The sequence below is a fragment of the Mauremys reevesii genome, linkage group 11, assembly GCF_016161935.1.
Source record: "Mauremys reevesii isolate NIE-2019 linkage group 11, ASM1616193v1, whole genome shotgun sequence".
Classification (NCBI taxonomy): Eukaryota; Metazoa; Chordata; order Testudines; family Geoemydidae; genus Mauremys; species Mauremys reevesii.
In genome coordinates this window covers 68,481,422-68,499,974 of record NC_052633.1, presented here as the reverse complement: position 1 = coordinate 68,499,974, position 18,553 = coordinate 68,481,422, and the positions used below count along the sequence as shown (strand labels likewise).

At 41.3% G+C, this 18,553-nt stretch overlaps 1 protein-coding gene across 24 annotated transcripts in view; it reads left to right on the top strand.

The window, feature by feature from the left end:
• GLI2 (GLI family zinc finger 2) overlaps window positions 1–18,553 on the top strand; it is a 396,028-nt gene that overhangs the window by 262,875 nt on the left and 114,600 nt on the right. The window lies entirely within an intron of this gene.

The following is an 18,553-nucleotide window of genomic DNA, read 5'->3' as shown; positions in this document are numbered from 1 at the left end:
GCTGTTATTGTGCTGGGCTATAATATTACAACTGTTGTTTCTTAGCGGCCTAATATTCATGTACTGTTCAGCCTTCTAGCTTGCTAGCACAGGGTGAGACTTGGTAAAAGGGAATTTAAAAATGATTGCAAGGTCAGTGGTTTAAGGAATAATTAGAGTCATTAAAGTTTATTTAGGGGAAAGGTTCAGGTTCCAAGCAGCGATTAGCATTCTCGAAATCATAAATTCACATTGGTTTTAGGGCTCAAGTGAAATGAGTTTTGAGGTCTCTGCTGCCTATAGGTGAAAGTAAGAACTGTGAGGTTCACACTTATCTAGAGCCAACCCCGTTTTTATTCTACACATTCTGGTCAGATTAGAGCCTTAAGCGCTGGAAATATTGCTACAGACTCCCCAGCTCAGCTGAATTGGCAAAGTCAAGAGGTAGCTTTGCTCAGCACCACGCTTGCTTTAATAGATTCTGGTTGACAATTTGGTTCAACATTATGAAGAGGCCTATACCTGCCCTCATTCTCTGCCTACAGGCAAAATTGCAGGCACATTCAGTATTTAGATGACTCTATGGTTGGCAGGCGCAATCAGGCAGTTAGATGTCTACATTCTGTTACTTGCACCCACAGTTGATTTCAGGAGGCAATATTGCAAGCAGAATATTGTTGTTGTTATTTTTATTATTTGTTTGTAATACCATAGTGCCTCGGAGCCCTAGTCATGGACCTGAATCGCATTGTGCTAGGCACTGTACAAACAGAGAACAAAGAGGCTGTTCTTTAAAAAAAAAAAAAAAAAAAAAAGAATCTTTGTAAACATCAAGTCTCCAAATTTTTAGCACCTTTCATCACACTTGGTGCCCCTTCTTCAGAATGCAGCATTTTGGAAGTTGGGATTGAGGTGCTTTGGCAGACGTCATGAGTGTGGGGAAGTGTATATAGCCCTTGCCTACCTGGTGTAGATGCTTTGGTAGCCCCTATTACGTAGTATCTGAGCACCTTACAATCTTTAATGTTCTTATTCTCAACAACATCCGGGTGAGGTAGGAAGGTATCCCTACATTACAGATGAGAAACAGATACACAAAGAGAAAAGTGATTTGTCTAAGGTCACACAGGAAGTGTGTGGCAGAGCAAGAAGTTGAATCAGGGTTTCCTGAGCCCTCGGTTAGCATTCTAATCACTGGACCATCCACTCTCAGTCTCATGAACACTAGCTATTATAACTATTATGATTCCAAAGAGTTACTAAAACTTCATTTACTTGAAGATTAAAATATGTATTAGACATATTTTGTTGGGTCCACAACTTTAGTGCAGGAAAAATAAAACATATGGATACCAGTCACATGGTGATGAAAGCCAGATAAGTATCTAGACAGAAAAAATAGGTAAAATAATAAGGATGTAAAGACGGTGTCAGAAAACTATAAATATTTAAGTAAAAAGTAGGGACTGTCTCTCCTCACTAGGGACGCTTGGCATGTGTAGTGTGTGCTGCTGTTTGAACATTCAGCATTTAAAAAAAAAAGTCATTAATTGGGTGCCAGAAAATATTATTTCCAAAGTAAATTTAAAACTTTAAAAAGAAACAGACATAGTGAGCCAAACACAGCCCTGGATATGCATGTGCAGTCTGCACTGATATTTGTGGCCAAATTTCTGCTCTTGAATGTATGTTTGCTTGAATGGCAGCTTCACTCAGAAGACCAGAATTTGAGCCAAGTGAATGTAAGTCTTCACCCATTCGTCTTGGCCAAAAACAAATTTACATGTAGTTAAAAAAAATATAAAAAATCAGGGATGATAAAATGCTACATTTTCCTCTTTTTTCTCTCAGAGCAGCATGCACTTTGTGTGCTTTCAAAGTGACACCTCCATGGGAAAACACTGCTGCCTTTTTACTCTGCAACTCCTCAAGTGTCTCCACCAGACAGTCAAGCCTCTTACTCCCTGCCAGGCAGTCTGATTTTCCCAAAGATCCATGAGATGTCTAAAGAGACCGGCTGCATTGTGAGTGCGTCTGTGCAGCTGGTATTCATTTGTGTTTTACAAGAAAGCCTCTTAGTGGCCAATAGCTTTTGCAGATCTCCGTAATGTAGGAGCTACATCAGGAAGAGAGGTCACATTTTTGGCTCTACGAGTTCACTTCCGTAGTACTACTTAAAACCAGCCTCAACTTTTCTTTCCTATTAGAACCACGCTGGCTACTGCAGTCAGGGAGATTTTCATACTGACATGGACTGTGTGCAATCAAACGCTTCCAGTTAAATAATCTGGTTGAACTATTCTTACAGTCAAATTCTATCCTCGCGTATAACTCCTAGTGACTGTTGAGGGTAGCTGTGCCCATGTCGGAGGGCAGAATTCTACTCCTAGGCTTTAGAGTCCTCGTGAAGACAGCGGTGTAAAGAGGACTGGTAGTTATAATGCTGGTTGTACAATCACTCCCAGGTTGTTGTGCTAGTTGCAGGGAGCCCCTTACACCCGCACTTAGGTGACAGCTGCCATCTTGACCAATGCACCAAGGATTGAACCAGAAACCTCCAGAGCTAAAAGTTGGAATCTCTACAGCTTGAGCTAAAGAGTCAGCCTGTCAAGCTGAGAACTGTAACAGATCTATATCCTCTGCGGTTTGGGCTATCTAATGCACCCTGACCAGTGGGTTACGCTTCGACGAGTGAAAAGTCACGACCTGCGACCACCCTGAGAAGGGGACATTTTATAGGCTAGTAAAAAGTTTGAGACTGAGGGATATGTACCCCTCATCCCCTTTCTCCTACCAGTGGTAGTATTTCTGAGAAGAAGGGCTTAATGGGGTGGCCTGCTGTGTTTCTTTGAGGAAGCAAAAAATGATCAAGTCAGTTCCTTTGAGCTACCTCATGCAGACATGTATTTGTATATTGACCGGTGTGTGGCTTTGGTTCTATCTTGTTTAAAGTCTCCTTTTCTCCACCAGTGCTGTGTCTTTTCCCCCCTCAGGCTGTTACTGAGGTGGATCAGATGAACGGGGTGGGTTTAGTGTGTAATTTTGTTTCTCTATTGGCATAGGTTTATTTTTTTAACTGTGGTTTTAAGTCATTGTTTCATTAATTTTCACACCTCCATCTCCCCTAACCAGCTGCATTTTTTTATATTAAAAAACAAAAGGTAAAGTATTTTAACTTGTACTCTGCATTGTTGTTAACATCACTGAAGCCAAGTATAATGCCTGGGACTTGTGAAGTACCTAGTAGCCCACAGTGCTTCTTTGCATGGAATTAATGCCTGCTGGGCATCTGTCTTTCTTTATACAGTATTTTGGGTGAGTTATTTCAGAGTAGCAGCCATGTTAGTCTGTGTCCGCAAAAAGAACAGGAGTACTGTGGCACTTTAGAGACTAACACATTTATTTGAGCATAAGCTTTCGTGGGCTACAGTCCACTTCATTGGATACATGCAGTGGAAATCCTACTGTATTTTCCACTGCATGCATCCGATGAAGTGGGCTGTAGCCCACGAAAGCTTATGCTCAAATAAATTTGTTAGTCTCTAAGGTGCCACAAGTACTCCTGTTCTTTTTGGGCGAGTTATGGCACTCCTGAAAATAAAGGACTAATAACAGTGGCTGGAGCCAGGAACACTATAGACAGGCACTCTGCATGCCTTCCACTCTTAGGTTAGCCAACTCACCTCAGTCCTGACCCCTTAGCTCTTCTCTCCTCACAACAGCTGCAGATTTCTGTTCTGAGCAGAGTCTGAAGTCCTGCTAAATTGTCTGGAATATATAGACAACTGTTCAGTGGGAACCTACAATGGGACCATCAAATTCCTCATTCATTTGTGGCTTGACCAGGATTTGAACGTAGGTTTCCATGGGTAAATGACCAGTGCATTAAACAATTATACCACTCTCTCCTGGCATCTAATTACCCTGAAAAAGCATTCCATATTAATGGATAGTGCAGAATAATTTATTCTCCTCTTCTAAGACTTGATCCCAAATGCAGTGAAGTCAGTGGAGAGACTTCCATTGACTTGAATGGACTTGGACCAGGTCGCTAATGTGCTGTTGGTTACTTTGCCAATTGTCATTACTTATAAGACATTTTGTCAATACCTATTTTCATTCCCAATCAGATCAATCCTAAATAATTTACCCAAGCAAGAAAGTGACATCTTTTCAGAATGCTTTATCTATATACCCGTATATTATGTTGATTACCATGAAAAAATAAAAAATGCTGGATTTCACCTACTTTATCTTCAATAATATCATATGGTATCAGTCTGCTTAGTGCTTAACTCTATCCTAACGTGATATCATTTCAGGACTCTGGCAAAATATTTTATTTGCTTCCTCTGTTAGAGCATGTATGAAGGCTGAAATTATAAGTGAAAAACAATGCTGCCATGCAATAATTCCAAGGGGTTGTGTTTGTGTTAACAGTGTTGTATGTGAAAGCATTTCTTTTTGTAAAAAAAACAAAATTAAAAGTTTCTTCATTGAACATGTTCAACATTCTGGGCCTGATTCTCAGCTGGTGTAAATTGGCAGAGCTCCACTGAACATCTGAAGATCTGGTTCTTTATTTATATTAGCTTGTATAACTTCCTTTCCACCAAACACATTTTAAAAAAATTAAAAGTATAATGTTTTTGCCCAGTCTACTTGACAGTGTTCCTTTTAACTGAACATTTCCACCAGGAAATCAAAAAAATTCCTACGTTCTCTCACTGCTGTTTGACTTGGCCCTCAAACATCTAAGCAGTCATCAAGAGGGGAGATGATAGGTCCTGGATGAAAGTTTTAGCTGCAGGGTCAGAATGTAAAGGTTGAACCTTAGAAATATTGTAGAGAAAGAGGCAGCCTAGGTGTTTGAGATGAAGGAGAGGGAGGAGTCAAAGATGATTCCAAGGTTATGGGTCTGAATGACAGGAAGAATGGTGATGCTGTCAACAGTGACAGAGAATGGGGTCAGCAAGGAGAATTTGGGAGGGAAAATAAAGACTTCAGGTATGGCCATGTAAAATGTAAATTGATGGTGAGATATTGAAGAGATGTCAGAATGAGGAGAGGCCAAGGTGCAGGGTGGACTCAAAGAGGAAAGGTCAGGAATAGGAGGTTAGATTTGTGAGGGATCATTGTAAAGATGGTAGCTGCAGCCATCTGAGATAACACAGAGAAAGGACGTAGAGGTAGAAGAAGCTAGGGATGGAGCCCGATGGGGGACCCTTATGGGAAATGGAGGAGGGGAGGACCTACCAAAATAGATGCTGAGGGAATTAGAGCAGTAGGAGGTGAGCTAGAAAAGGACTGCATTGAGCACATGAAATTGGTTACTCTCCAGAGTAAGGACTACTTGTCTGAGTAAGGGAAGCAAGACTCTGTCCTCTTTACAAACTATTCAGTGGAAAAAGTTCTTGTGGCTGCAAATGGATGTGATCACAAACTCAGGATCTTCTTTCAGATCCAGAACAACAACAGCAACCAAAAAAAAGAGGGAACCCCATTAGAAACCAAGCGAAATTTCCTGCCCCTTCATTGTGTGCCATGCAGGGACACCCGATGTAACTGCAGTAGCAGATCCTCTCCTTGATCCATGTGAAGAGGTTCCACACAGGCTGAACAAACAGTTGTTGTTTGTTTAAGAATTACAATTTAAAGATCTTTGCCAAGTGTCCAGAGAGCAGATGACTGCACTTTCCGTGAGCTTAGCTGATGTGCTGGGGGGACATATTGCGCCAAAAGCCATGCTCCAGCGCTGCATGCAGACTCCAAGAAAAATAGCACATTTTGTCACCAAAAAACCTCTGGCTAAATTCATCTTTAAACAGCAATGGTTTGTTGGAGCAGGCTCCCCAAAAGGGGAAGCAAGTTCGTCATGGTTCAGTGGATTATTTGAAATGCATGAAATTTGCATGGAATTTCCTTAATCTGCCTTTACAGGAAAATTCCTTTCCTATTTCCTGAGGGGAGGGATGGATGCCTGTATTGTTAAAGGGAACATTCTTAACTGGGGGATATCATTTATTATAAAAGATCATGGGTCAAAGGTATCTTAACCCAGATCAAGGGCAAGGTCTGTGGGGAGTGCCTGGAGCCAATAGTGATAACTCACAATAGAGAGCCAATTATGTAGCAGACGGTTGACACCAAATCCAAGCAACTACTGCAGCTGGCAAATATACCTAGTTGGGTCATGCACTTTGTGAAAGCCAAGTTATTATAGGTTCACTTAGTTCATATATCTGACCAGTGGTGGCAGGCTAATGGTGTTTCTAGAGGAGCCACCAATTGTTTAATTCCTTTTTATAGTATACCCTTGAAATCCTTACAGAGATTACAGAATGGTGGAGGGTTGAAGTAGCTGTCTAAGCTCCTACAATGACGCATATATCAGCTGTCAGAGTGGAGTTTGCATACCCATTGCTTCATGCCTTACAGGGTTTGTATAATTGATTAAGACTGTTGGATTGTTGTATTAGTGCAAATTATTATTATGCAATACAGATTTTTTCCTGACTCTAAGAACAATTAGTAGCCAGTGTATCCTAGCTGATAAAAAAAAACCCACAAAGTGCTTTATATATTCAGAGTACTATTAATTAGAACCTTCCCTCCAAGTATCTCAGAGCATTTTGCAAGCATCAATGAATTCAGTGTTATAAATTCTTGTGAGGCTGGGAAATATTGCCATCCCTAGTTTGCCAATGGGTAATCTGAGACACAGAGTGGTTAAATGACTTATTGGGAGAACGGTGATCAGACTTCAGGAGTTCCTGGTTCCCAATCCCATGTTCAATCCACCAGACCATGCGGCCACATTGGCAGAAAATAAAGTACCCATTCAGATTAACACCTTGAACAGTTTACTTGGATTTAGTTTTCTGAATTGAGTAAAACATCTCATCTTAGTTAAGTAGCATCAGAATCTGATGATGGTGTGGCACAATGTAATGCCATGTCAGTGTACTGCCCTGTTGTCATGTGTGAATATTTTGGGCTGTGGGACAGATATTAATAGATGGCAACCATATCTTCCATTCAGAATATTTAAAGTCTACTTATTCCTTTCTCTTGAAAGCCAGTACTAAAGCATTGATATATGTTTCATTCCTGTTTTGCTGTTATTGTTACAAGACTGCAAGTCATGTTAGTTTGCTAAGATCACAATCAGCTGTTTTTTAAAATTGTCCTGGTACAGTAGGAACTCAGCCTTCACAGGGGAGTAGGTAATGGGGGAATTTTGTAAAGTGTTTGATATCTATGGGCTAGTTTTAGTACCAGGCTGTGCTAGGAGGTTTTATAAGCTCTTTCTATGTCATTAAGGCTTATTGCTGCCAAAGACAGAATTGGAAAAGGCTTTTTGCAAGGCTGAACTGTGAGCAGTGAAACTTGCGTTCTGATACAGGACTAGTGCACTTAGCTAATAAAAATATCCTCAAGTGTCAAACGGTTTCAGTAAATGTGGCTGGAGGCAGTGATGAGCTGCCAAAATCTTAACAACCGGTTCCCTATAAAAAGTTCTGATTTAAGGGGGGGAGCGAGGGAGGGGCCAGGGGAGAGATCCTCGTGGGGCCGGGGGCCCCTGCAGGGCCTGGGACAATTGCCCCACTTGCCCCTTCCCCTCCCCTCTGGCCAGTCCTGGAGCTTGCAGCAGCCCCCTCTCCCCCCCCCCCCGCACACCTTGCTGGGCCATTCAAAAAGTGGCAGCAGGACGACTCCAGAGCTCAGCTGAGCTGCCCAGCTGGTGCCGGTGGCTGGCCATGCTGCAGCTGGGGGGAAGCGGGGGAAGGGACGGGGGAGCCTCAGCCTCCCCAGCTGGGAATCCTGGGAGCAACAGGATGGTCCGGCCCATGGACCAGAATTCTTTGCCCACCCCCTGGCCCTTTAACAACCGGTTCTCCATGGAGGTCTAATTTTAACAACTGGTTCTTGAGAACCTGTGGGAACCTGCTCCAGCTCACCACTGGCTGGAGGTATTAACAGTCGCTTGTGTTAGTCTTTCACTTCCTTCTAGGCCCAGGATGATGGAAGGCTATAAAAATGGTGTTTTGTTCCCCTTAGGAAGGAAGATAGTCTCAGGACTTTTAGTTTTGATGCTTTAGAAACTGCTGTGATCTTCAAAGCACTTCATCGCAATTGTTTAATACTCTGTTTGCAGTTGTGCAGACCAGATGCATTCCTAGACACAGCCCTTCAGTGTCTATTTAGACTTAAATAGAAGAGGCGCCATTTATAATGGGCATTGCTAAGTAACATTGGTAGGAGGACAGCCTTGTGCTTTAAGTCACATGAGTCAGGTGCAAGGAGACCTAGCTTCTACTCTTGCCTTTGCCTCTGCCTTCCTGTGTGAACTCAACCAAGTCACTTAAGCTTTCTGTGCCATAGATTCTGTAAAATGACAATAATGATTACACTTCTATACTTTACACATGGGCCTTGGGAGGCTTCACTCATTAATGGTTAGCACTTGGATGTAGAGTTGGGTAAAAAGTTTTGACCAAAGTTTAATTGGCAATACCAAAACATTTCAAAGATTTGTCTATTTTGCTGAATTGTTTTGGTAAAAAAACAAAACAAAAAGACCCAACTAATTTTAAAAATATCCAAAAAACGCAAAATGTTTAATTTTGACATTTTTGAGGTGAAATGTTTCAGTTTTTCAATTCTAAGTTACTTTGTTTTAAATTTTTCTTTAATTTTATTTTTTAATTTGAAAACATGAAAAACCCGCAATCAAAATGCAACATTTTGTTTAACCCAAAACAAAATTTTTCTCACTTCTCAGTTTGTGAAAAAAATTCATTTTTGTTCAATCCCAAATGAATTTTTTCCCAGTTTTTTTGGAATTGCCAGTGAATCAAAGAATCTTTTCTTCACCCAGCTGTACTTTTGAGATTCTATATTATAGATGTAGAAACTTATTATTTTCCTGAAAAAGAGCTACTATTTTAAAACCTAGGCTACATTCTGCCACCTTCACTCATCTTCACTCAGCGAGTAATCCTATTAAATTCAATTGAATTATTTGTAAAGTACTACTTGGCATAAATAAGGGTGATAGAATTGGACCCATAGCTAATATTTTCAGGTTTGTTTAGGTAAAGCTACTGATTAAGAAATAAGAAAGCCCACTACATCCTAGATGATGAATTTTGGTTTTGACAGTAAAACATTGCTTGGCAACTTAGCAATTAATATTCTTTATTTACTTAGGCATTAGCAGATCACCTCTATACGATCACACACAATCATCTGACTCAGAGGAAATTGCATTAACTGAGCTACCTGTATTTCCCATTTGTGTGTCAGCCACACACTGTTTGTCATGAATGGTGAATAGCAGGAAGCCTGTTATTAAGGGTTGCTGTGAACTACAGATCCCTCCTCTCCACACTGAGGTTGGTAACTGTGTTAAAACAGTTTAATGATAATAATTAGCACGTATGTGTGCTGGCAGAGCTGTGCTTGGAAACACGTTCTGAATATGCTTGTAGTTAGCATAGATATGCTCCTAGTAGAGCCCAGGTGAAAAACAACTCACTGCAGAGAAGACGAAGACTGGAATGGTACGTAGCAACTAGGTAGAACCCACCAATCCAGCAAACTATTGTGCCCACAGACTCATCCCCTGGGAAACTGATAAGTAAGCAGCTGTCACTGGCAAGTATGTGAGTAACTAAACAAAAGGCAGAACAATTTAATGGACATTTCTCGTTGAACACACTTGTGGTTTCACAAATAATCTAGGAGGAGGTAATATGTTTTATTGGACCAACTTCTGCTGGTGAGAGAGATAAGAAAGACAAGGAGGAGGTGTCAGATACTGGGTTATCTTGCATGTCTGACCCCCTTCACCTTTCTCGTGTTTACCTAGCCTAGCTTACCCTCCCATTCACTTGTCAGGACAGTATTTCATCTTCTATGATATTGACCTGTTCTTGGAGAGCAAAGCCAGAGCCGTTTGGATCCCCAGAGTGATCATAGATTGAAAATGTTTTCATTTTGGTCAACAATGGCTTTGGCATATAAGACAATACAAGTGCAAATACATGTAACTCTCAATATCTTTAAAGACCTTAGTAGCTGTGAGCACATTGCGTTTCATGACCAACGATTTTGCTTCAGTGAAACAATCTTTCTTTTGTCTTACTGTTTTGTGATCTAGATCCTTTTTCTTTTAAATGTGAGCAGGCGTATGTGACTATAAATCAAGCACATCCTGGTATCCTAAAATAGGGGTCTGGAATGACTCCAGGGATTGGTAATAGGCAATCACTGATTCACATATATTCTAGTTCAGTAGTCAGAGAAAGTTTCCACCATCTGATGAGTGTTCAGTAGTCCATGTGAAGGGAGTGGATGGTCTCAGTCCAGTTGTTAGTCAGCAGGTGTCCACATCCTAAAAATCACTATCACAGTGGGTACTGATTTCCACCTTTGGCAGACTGAACAGGAAAGATCATAACTGAATGGGTCATGGAAATCGAACTATCATCCTACTTTAGAAAGGAGACCTTTCCAGCTGAGAGATGAATCAGGTGGTGTGAGGAACCTGAGTACCCTGTGTAGATTAAGGGGATCCATCTCCCAGGACTCTCAGATTGGCTCCATCCACCAGCACTAAAAAATCACTTATAAATATAAAGAGGTTGTGTGGGGAAAATATCTTATCAAATGGCTCTAAATGGTAGCATTATTGGTTCAGAAGATTAGCTCCCATGTAGGCAATATTTGAGTTATAAAATGTGACAGCTTGAAGCTGTGTAAAGAAAATGCCAGCTTCTCAAAATCACTCTGTAAACAGAATTCAGCACACAACATTTTGTTTAGCTGATTACATCCAGGTGACAGGAAAGGAAGCTCATTTGCAAGCGCCAACATGCCTACCATGTGAAGGTGAGTTAAGTGCCTGGGTTATAACACCGCAAGAAGAGCACATAACCTCAGAATGATAACAGGAGTGAGTCACTTGAAGTCAAGAACTTTTCAGCAATTTTCGCATGGGAAAAACTGTGATCTAAAGTCAACTGCTTTTAAAACCGATGGTTTTTAAATCCTTTAGTATATTTCTCCTTTGTGATGTATTTAATAATCACAATAAAGTTGCTATTACTGTAGCAACTTTCAGCTGAGGGTCTTAATGTGCTTCAACCCCACACTACCCTTGTCAGGTATATCTTCATTTTATAGCTAGAGACAATGAGGCTCAGAAGTTAAGTGACTGAAATACTCATGTTGCAAAGCAAATAGGTGGCAAAATGAGAAGTAGAACTCAGGAATTATCTGCTCTAACTACTAGGCAGCCTTCTCATAAAATGCATATATAAAAATACATGTGCAGTTCTGTTTTCTATGCATGATTTGAAACTAGAAGAGTATTATAAATAAAATGTAAGGTCCACCATCTTCACATTTTAAGGGTTCATGTAAAATTACCAGGATCTGAAATATCCCAATTTTGGTTTTGTGAAACAAAAACCACAACTTCTTTTAACCAATCCTCACTGAAATGAAATGCTTCTGCCCATTTTTAAGGCAAATCAAAGGATCCCCATATCCAGTCTCTCTCTGCTTGTCTGACTGGTTCTCCTCTCGTTCCCAGTTTACGCTGGTGACACTACAGTGAAGTTAGTGGAAGTTAATATTTTAAAATTGGGGTGTGTGTGTAGTGGGGGGAGGAACCAGGCCCAACACCATCTCTGCAGTGGAATGGATCTCCAAGTGCACTTGTAAAGGTGCTAACATTGCTTTCAACAAATAGTTGAATAGTGAGTGAATAAATAAAATCCTTGACAGTCTCTAAAGCATCTGACGAAGTGGGTATTCACCCATGAAAGCTCATGCTCCAATACGTCTGTTAGTCTATAAGGTGCCATAGGGCTCTTTGTCACTTTCTAAAGCACTGTGTACCATAGCAGGCTTCTGCTATAGAAAATCCTAATCTGGTTTCTATCAATTTGCCTCAGGCAGATACAGATTTGAGAGACTTTTTTTAAGGCAATTGCTTATTTATTCTCCACACTGAAAATAAGCAGCAACTAAAGGATATGCTGCCAAATCTGACAATTGCATGATTGAACCGAGTCTTCCATAGTTAAACAGTTTTCTTGAGGACTAAACTCAGGCCCCAGAACATTAAAAAAATCATAGCCCCAAATTAATAAAACCCAACATACTATGTGAAATGCTCAGAGGCTACGGGCCTAATCCAAAGCCCATTTAAGTCAATAGAAAAACTCATTCACTACAATGGTCTGACTCAGGCCCTATGTTTTTCAGCCATCTGTTTATGTGCATTCTTAAGATCTGACATTTTCAAATAACCAAAACAAAACAAAAAAAAGTCATGTCTGACTTCCTAAGGCCTTGTCTGTGCAAGGAAGTAGTGGTTTAACTTAAAGGTGGGCTGTAAAGGCTCTCGCCGGGGCTCGACCCTCCTGAGGGCGGAGGGGAGCCACACCAACTCACTACATAGGCTTTTAGTGATTTAGTTAAATGAATGCAAGACCCTGTGTAGACCCTTTTATTTGGGTTTGAAACAGGCTTATTTGGATTTACCTTAAATCTGTTCCTAATTGACTGAACCTAACCCAAGATAAGCTACTCCTGAACCGAAATGGGAATGTCCACACAGTGCTTTGCGCTGGTTTCATTTAAATTATTTTTTTAAAAGCTTTTGGGGGCAGGGTCTGTCTTTTTATTCTGTTTGATCGGTGCCTAGTACAATGGAGTCCTGGTCCATGATTCCTAGCCACTACAGTAATATAAATACTAATAATAAATCTCTGCAACTTTCTCATGTAAACAAGGCCTGAGTAACTTTCTCTGCTTTCAGATGCTGTATTACATATATATTTAATTAATATCTACAGTGATATATAAACTATATAAATAATGACTTTTAAAAAAGTCTCTCAAATCAGCATCTGCTCGAGGCAAATTGATAGAAACCAGTTTAGGAGCTAGATGGATAGATAGATACATAGAGCATTCGAACCCTTATTGGTTCTTTCATACTGTTTTCCCCAGTGGCAATAATGTTTTATTACAGAAAAACGATGAAGGAAAAAGTAGGTTAAGCAGATCTAGACATGTTATGGCTTAGTCTGAATTTGTGGCCCGATCCAAAGCCCAGCGAAGTCAGTGAGAGTCTTTCTATTGACTTGGATGGAGTTTGGATCAGGTCCTCCTTTAATACGTTGGGAGTGGTGTGTGTGTCTTGTCATTTTCCTCATTCTTTCCCATTACACATCCTTGTGTGCAAAACTCACCACATTCTCCTAACCATATGTATTTGGATTAAGGGGTAATATGAGCATGTGCTAGGTCAATCTAGAGACAAATGGCAATAAATGGACTCTATTTTATTACAGGAAACAGTTGCATTGAATCAGAAAAAGGGTAGCACGTCTGACCTTTTGTACTGTGGGGATGGTCTGAGGGAGCACTTTGTAATGGTAACAGCAGGGATGGGAATCAGGACTCCTGGTTCTATTGTCATCCCTGCTTGGACTCTGTGTGACCTTAGTCAAATCACTTAACCTTTCTGAGCCCTCTGAAAAGAGTGATTAACAATAATTACAGTGGATACAACTTAAAAAAACAGCAAACTTTAACTTCACTAACATATTTGCAGTATCCTCTAGACTTAGAATGGAAAATGCTAGTTCACTGTAAATGAAAATGAAATAGCCATTACAGCTTGACTTATTTATACATTTATTATTGTACAAAGGGGTCCTCTATATGCGATGTGAGGCTTAACTAATGTTTGTAAGCCACTTTGAAATCCTAGGGAAAAATGTGCCACACAAGTGGAGAGTAGTATTGCTATTTATTATAGGGTGTCCAATATACACCTCCTCCTCCTTGTAATTTTGTCTGTGACCATGTTTCAGTGTAAGTTTGAACTTTCAAACTTCATTCTGACTAGCTTATCTTTTTAAATCTTTTTTTTTAAATGGGGAGGGAATCCCAGCCGATCTATCCCATGATTTCTCCATCCCCCAGTCATTCATCAGCAAAGCCTTAAAGATAATAAACTTTTTGTTTAAGGCAATTACTTAATCTCGACAAACTCCTGTGTTAAGCAGAGCTATTAACTGAGCAGGCCATAAATCAGTGTGTAGCCAGGTGGGTGATTATTCTGAACTGCAATCACTCTTCAGGACCTTCCAAAGACCCCTTACAGTCTTAAGCACCCTAATTACACAAGCAGCATGCTAACAACAAGCACTTTGCATGAGCTGCAAAGAAAATGTGCTGCAAACTGTACTGGGCCCATTTTTAACACCAGTCAGAAAATTTTCATACCAAGGCAGGATGATGCATGGGGGTTATTAGCAGGCACCAAAAACACAGCTGGGTAAAACAGATAACTTCCCTCCCCTCCTCTGCTCAGACCATACCGACTGCCTTGGGCGTATTTAAAGACTGCCACATGCAGTATCCTCTCAGTCTTTATGGACTTAACAGTTCTTTCTGGCCCTGACCTCACAAAGTACTGGGAGCTCACTTAACTCGCATCTGAAGGCAACTCAGATGCTCAGCACCTCAGAGCAAGAACACACATCAGGGTGGATGAGCTGGTCTCAGTAATGAGTGGGATTTCTGCATTCTCCTATTTAGGTATTTATGCTGGGCTCTAGGAAGCAGCATGAAAATGTGAAATCAAATGCACGACTACAAAATAGGGACTAACTGGCTAGGTGGTAGCACTGTTGAAAAAGGATCTGGGGTTACAAATTGAATATGAGTCTACAATGTGATGCAGCTGTGGAAAAAACTTATATTCAGGGGTGTTAATAGGAGTGCCATCTGTAAGTCCTCACATGGGAGGTAGTTGTCCTGCTCTGCTCGGCACTAGTAAGGCCTCAGCTGGAGTATGTGTCCAGTTCTGGGGACCGCACTTTAGGAAAGGTGTGGACAAACTTGAGAGAGTCCAGAGGAGAGCAACAAAAATGATGATAGGTTTAGAAACCCTGAGCTATGAGGAAAGGCTAAAAAAACTGGGCATGTTTAGTCTTGAGAAAAGAAAATTAAGGGGGGGACCTGATAACTGTCTTCAAATATGTTAAGGGCTGTTAAAGAGGATTGTGATCAATTGTTCTCCATGTCCACTGAAGGCAGGACAAGAAGTAATCAGTTTAATCTGCAGCAAAGCAGATTTACGTTAGATATTACGAAAAATTTTCTAACTGTAACAGTAGTTAAGATCTGGAATAGGCTTCTACGGGAGGTTGTGGAATCCCATCATTGGAGGTTTTGAAAAAACAGATTAGACAAATGCCTGCCAGGGATGATCTAGGACTGGTTTACTTGGTACTCACACAGTGCAGGGGACTGGATTTGATGACTTCTCAAGGTCCTTTCCAGCCCTACATTTTTATGATTCTATAAGCTTTGCTAAGCCCTCCATAAGCAGGTAATTGATTTTATTGTGGCGACACTAGAGAAGAAGTGTGGTACAGTGTCATGGCTCATTACAGGGTGAGTGCTAAACAAAAAGGAAAGATGGTCCAGTGGTGCTGGCTAGGGCACTAGTCACATACTCAGGAGATCTAGGATCAATTCCCAGCCCTACCATAGGACCTCCCACCCATGTGACTGTGAAGAAGTCCCTTAATTTCTCTGTGCCTTGGTTCCTCATCTGTACAATGGGGATAATAGCACTTCCCTATCTTGCAGGGGGGTTGTGAGGATAAATATAGTAAAGATTATGAGGCACCCAGATGCTATGGGAATGTGGGCCATATAAGTACCTAAAATAAATATCTAGAGATAGATGAGGCCGGGCACTTACCATTCAGCTTGGTTCACACAGTGCTTTTCACAAATGGCTTCAAGCAATGTATCTCCCACTGTGAAATGCACTTCAACGTGAAATCCACAAGGGAAGATGCTGATGTAAGAATTTGTCATGGAGGAGCACAGGCCTATTGATGTTGATGGCAAATCTCCTTGGCCTGGTTTTTCAGAGGTGCGACACTTCACTTCAGGTGGGATGGTGAGTGCTCAGTCAGGGCTTCTACAATCAGGCCTCTACTGACGTCCATGGAAGTAGAATCAGGCCTTCAGAAAAACATAGGAAAGATTCTCTTTATAAGTGAAATAAACTAATATGTATTTTCCCCCTTAAACATTGTTTTCTTGACAGTTTTTGTGATTTTCCTCCTTCTACCATTAACTATAAAACACTGAAAAACCACCTCCATGTAGGCACAAGTTTAACAGCCATCTGGTCCCCTCTGCTTCTTACATTCCAGGACTTTTGCTAGCTGGTTGAAACATTTTTCTCTCTGTTTTCTCACTGCAGCTGTTGGGAGAAAAAGCCCCAAGATCCATCTGGCCCTTCAATCTTATCGGCCTGTGTGCTTTCTGGACAAAGCTGCAGTGGCCTCTCTTTAGGACAACAGCTACATTATGTAACAGTGGCTTACTAGAAAAGCAAACTTCCTTTATTTGATCGTGTCCCCTCTCTCTTTTTAGATTCACTATTGCAGCTGAGCCACGTGGTCTCAGATCTGAGTCTTGAGGGCTTTTCTTTTTTTATTCACTCCCCCTCCCATCCCTTTGCCTTCTGGAGGAGTTGGCACAGACTTGTGTTATTAGGACATAAGCCAGCTTATTCTAGTGGAATTTCCTGTCTGATTTTCATTTCCCCCTCATTTTTCCCCCCGCAAAGTGAGACAGAAAAGCTTTTTAATTACACTGCTGTGGGTGAGCCTTTCAGGATATTATTATTCTTATTAAGTACTTCCTGTTGGGATGAGGCACATGAGCAGAAAGTAACAAGGATCTTTTTGCAGCCAGAGCTTGTGGCCTTATTGTATCTTCATAACTATCATATTGACAGGGGCCTTTAAATATATTTTGCCATGACAGCCTGGCAATTAAGTGATTTTTCAAGACTCTTAGCACTTGCAGCTCAAGATCTGCAAAATTAATAAAGTGTGTTAGGCTGTTTGGTTTGGTTTTCTGTAATTCAGTATTTACAGTTCCCTCAGCGTCAGTGGGGAATTCCTGTTTCATAAAGTAGAAGCGACTGTGTGTTCAAGGATCAGGAACAAACAGGTTTCTGTTTGATGGGCAGGTGTGACACAGCAGAGGGCAGTGATGTTGGGCACTAGATGCTGGAGAGACAGCCTGGTCTAGGCACTAGACTGGATTATACTCCCAGCTCTGCCCTGGCCTGTTGAGTGATCCTTGACGTGCCACTTCCTCACCTGTCTGTTTCTCCTCCATCCCTTTTATTGTTTGTGTTACTGTTGCACCTTGGAGCCCCAGACATGGACCAGGACCATGGAACAATGCTAGGCAGTCTACACACACGCAACAAAATGGTGGTCCTTGCCCCAGTCTTTTTCTTTCTCTACTTAGATTGTAAACTTTTCAGGGCAGAGACCATTTCTCACTATGTGTTTAAGGTACTATGGGGATACTATCATAATACAAAGAATACCTACATAAATAATCACCTTCTGCTAGCTGACTTTGGGACAGAATTTTGCCATGGTCATCAAGCTGGCTGCTTCCTGGCTCTTCTCCTTGGAGGGAAAGCACTACAGATGCAGCAGGTGTGCCACAAAGACTTTTATACAAATATACATCTAGGGACATGTATAAGGCATCAGGGTTCTAGTTTTCTTGTCATGCACTTGCACCATGCAGCAGGTGTGCCACAAAGACTGTTAGAGTGTAACAGTAGAGCTGATAGGACAGGACCAGAATGACCACAAGGCAAAGCTGAGAAATAGTGACTCATCTGAAATGAAAATTCCAGCGGGTCTAATTGAGTGCAGGGATCATTAACTGACTTCCACATGATGATATAGCAAGAAGGGAGACCTCCTCGGGTGCTTGTCTTCCAACATTGTACAGATCCCTCAGACATTTCTAGTTAATGAAACTCAGTTAAAAATCAGAGGCGCTTTTGCATAGCAGGAGCAGTAAAAAGATGCATTTCTTCCACGGAGTGACTGGCTTGCTTATGAAAGCTAGAGGCTGAGGGCAATAGCTTATGCTAAACATGTGACGAACAGATGTTTTCCCCCACACAGGTGTGATACCGCACTCCACCCTGACCTTCACTGACTAGTCCAGTCTTCTCTTGAGTCAGCTGGGCCAGAATTATGCCTCCGCTTCATGAGGTACCCAAATGGGGGGTTGGGTAGAGCACACTCAGCTTGTGATCCCTGCCCTTCCACAGGTGGATGGCCACAGCACTAACTCTCTGTGTAACCCAGGCACTTTGTCTTGCAGCCCAAATGATTAGGCTATTATGTGTATACTGCAGCTGGCTATAAAGCAGTTAGGAGAATGGTTACTGCCAATGAAGTTGCTAGAGAGACTTTTCCCAATTTTGCTGTAGAAAGTTATCAGAATGCAGGTTCCAGTGAATCTCAGGCAACCCTCTATAGGACCGTCTCACTGATTCACTTGGCTCCGTGTGGCAGAACCAGGTTGTGTGTACATTTACTCTTTCATGTTATGCATCCTCCCCGAATGAACAAAAATAATGAGTCCCTTTAAGGTTACCATACAGCCGTAGCCTGGGGAGTCGACTTTGCATTTA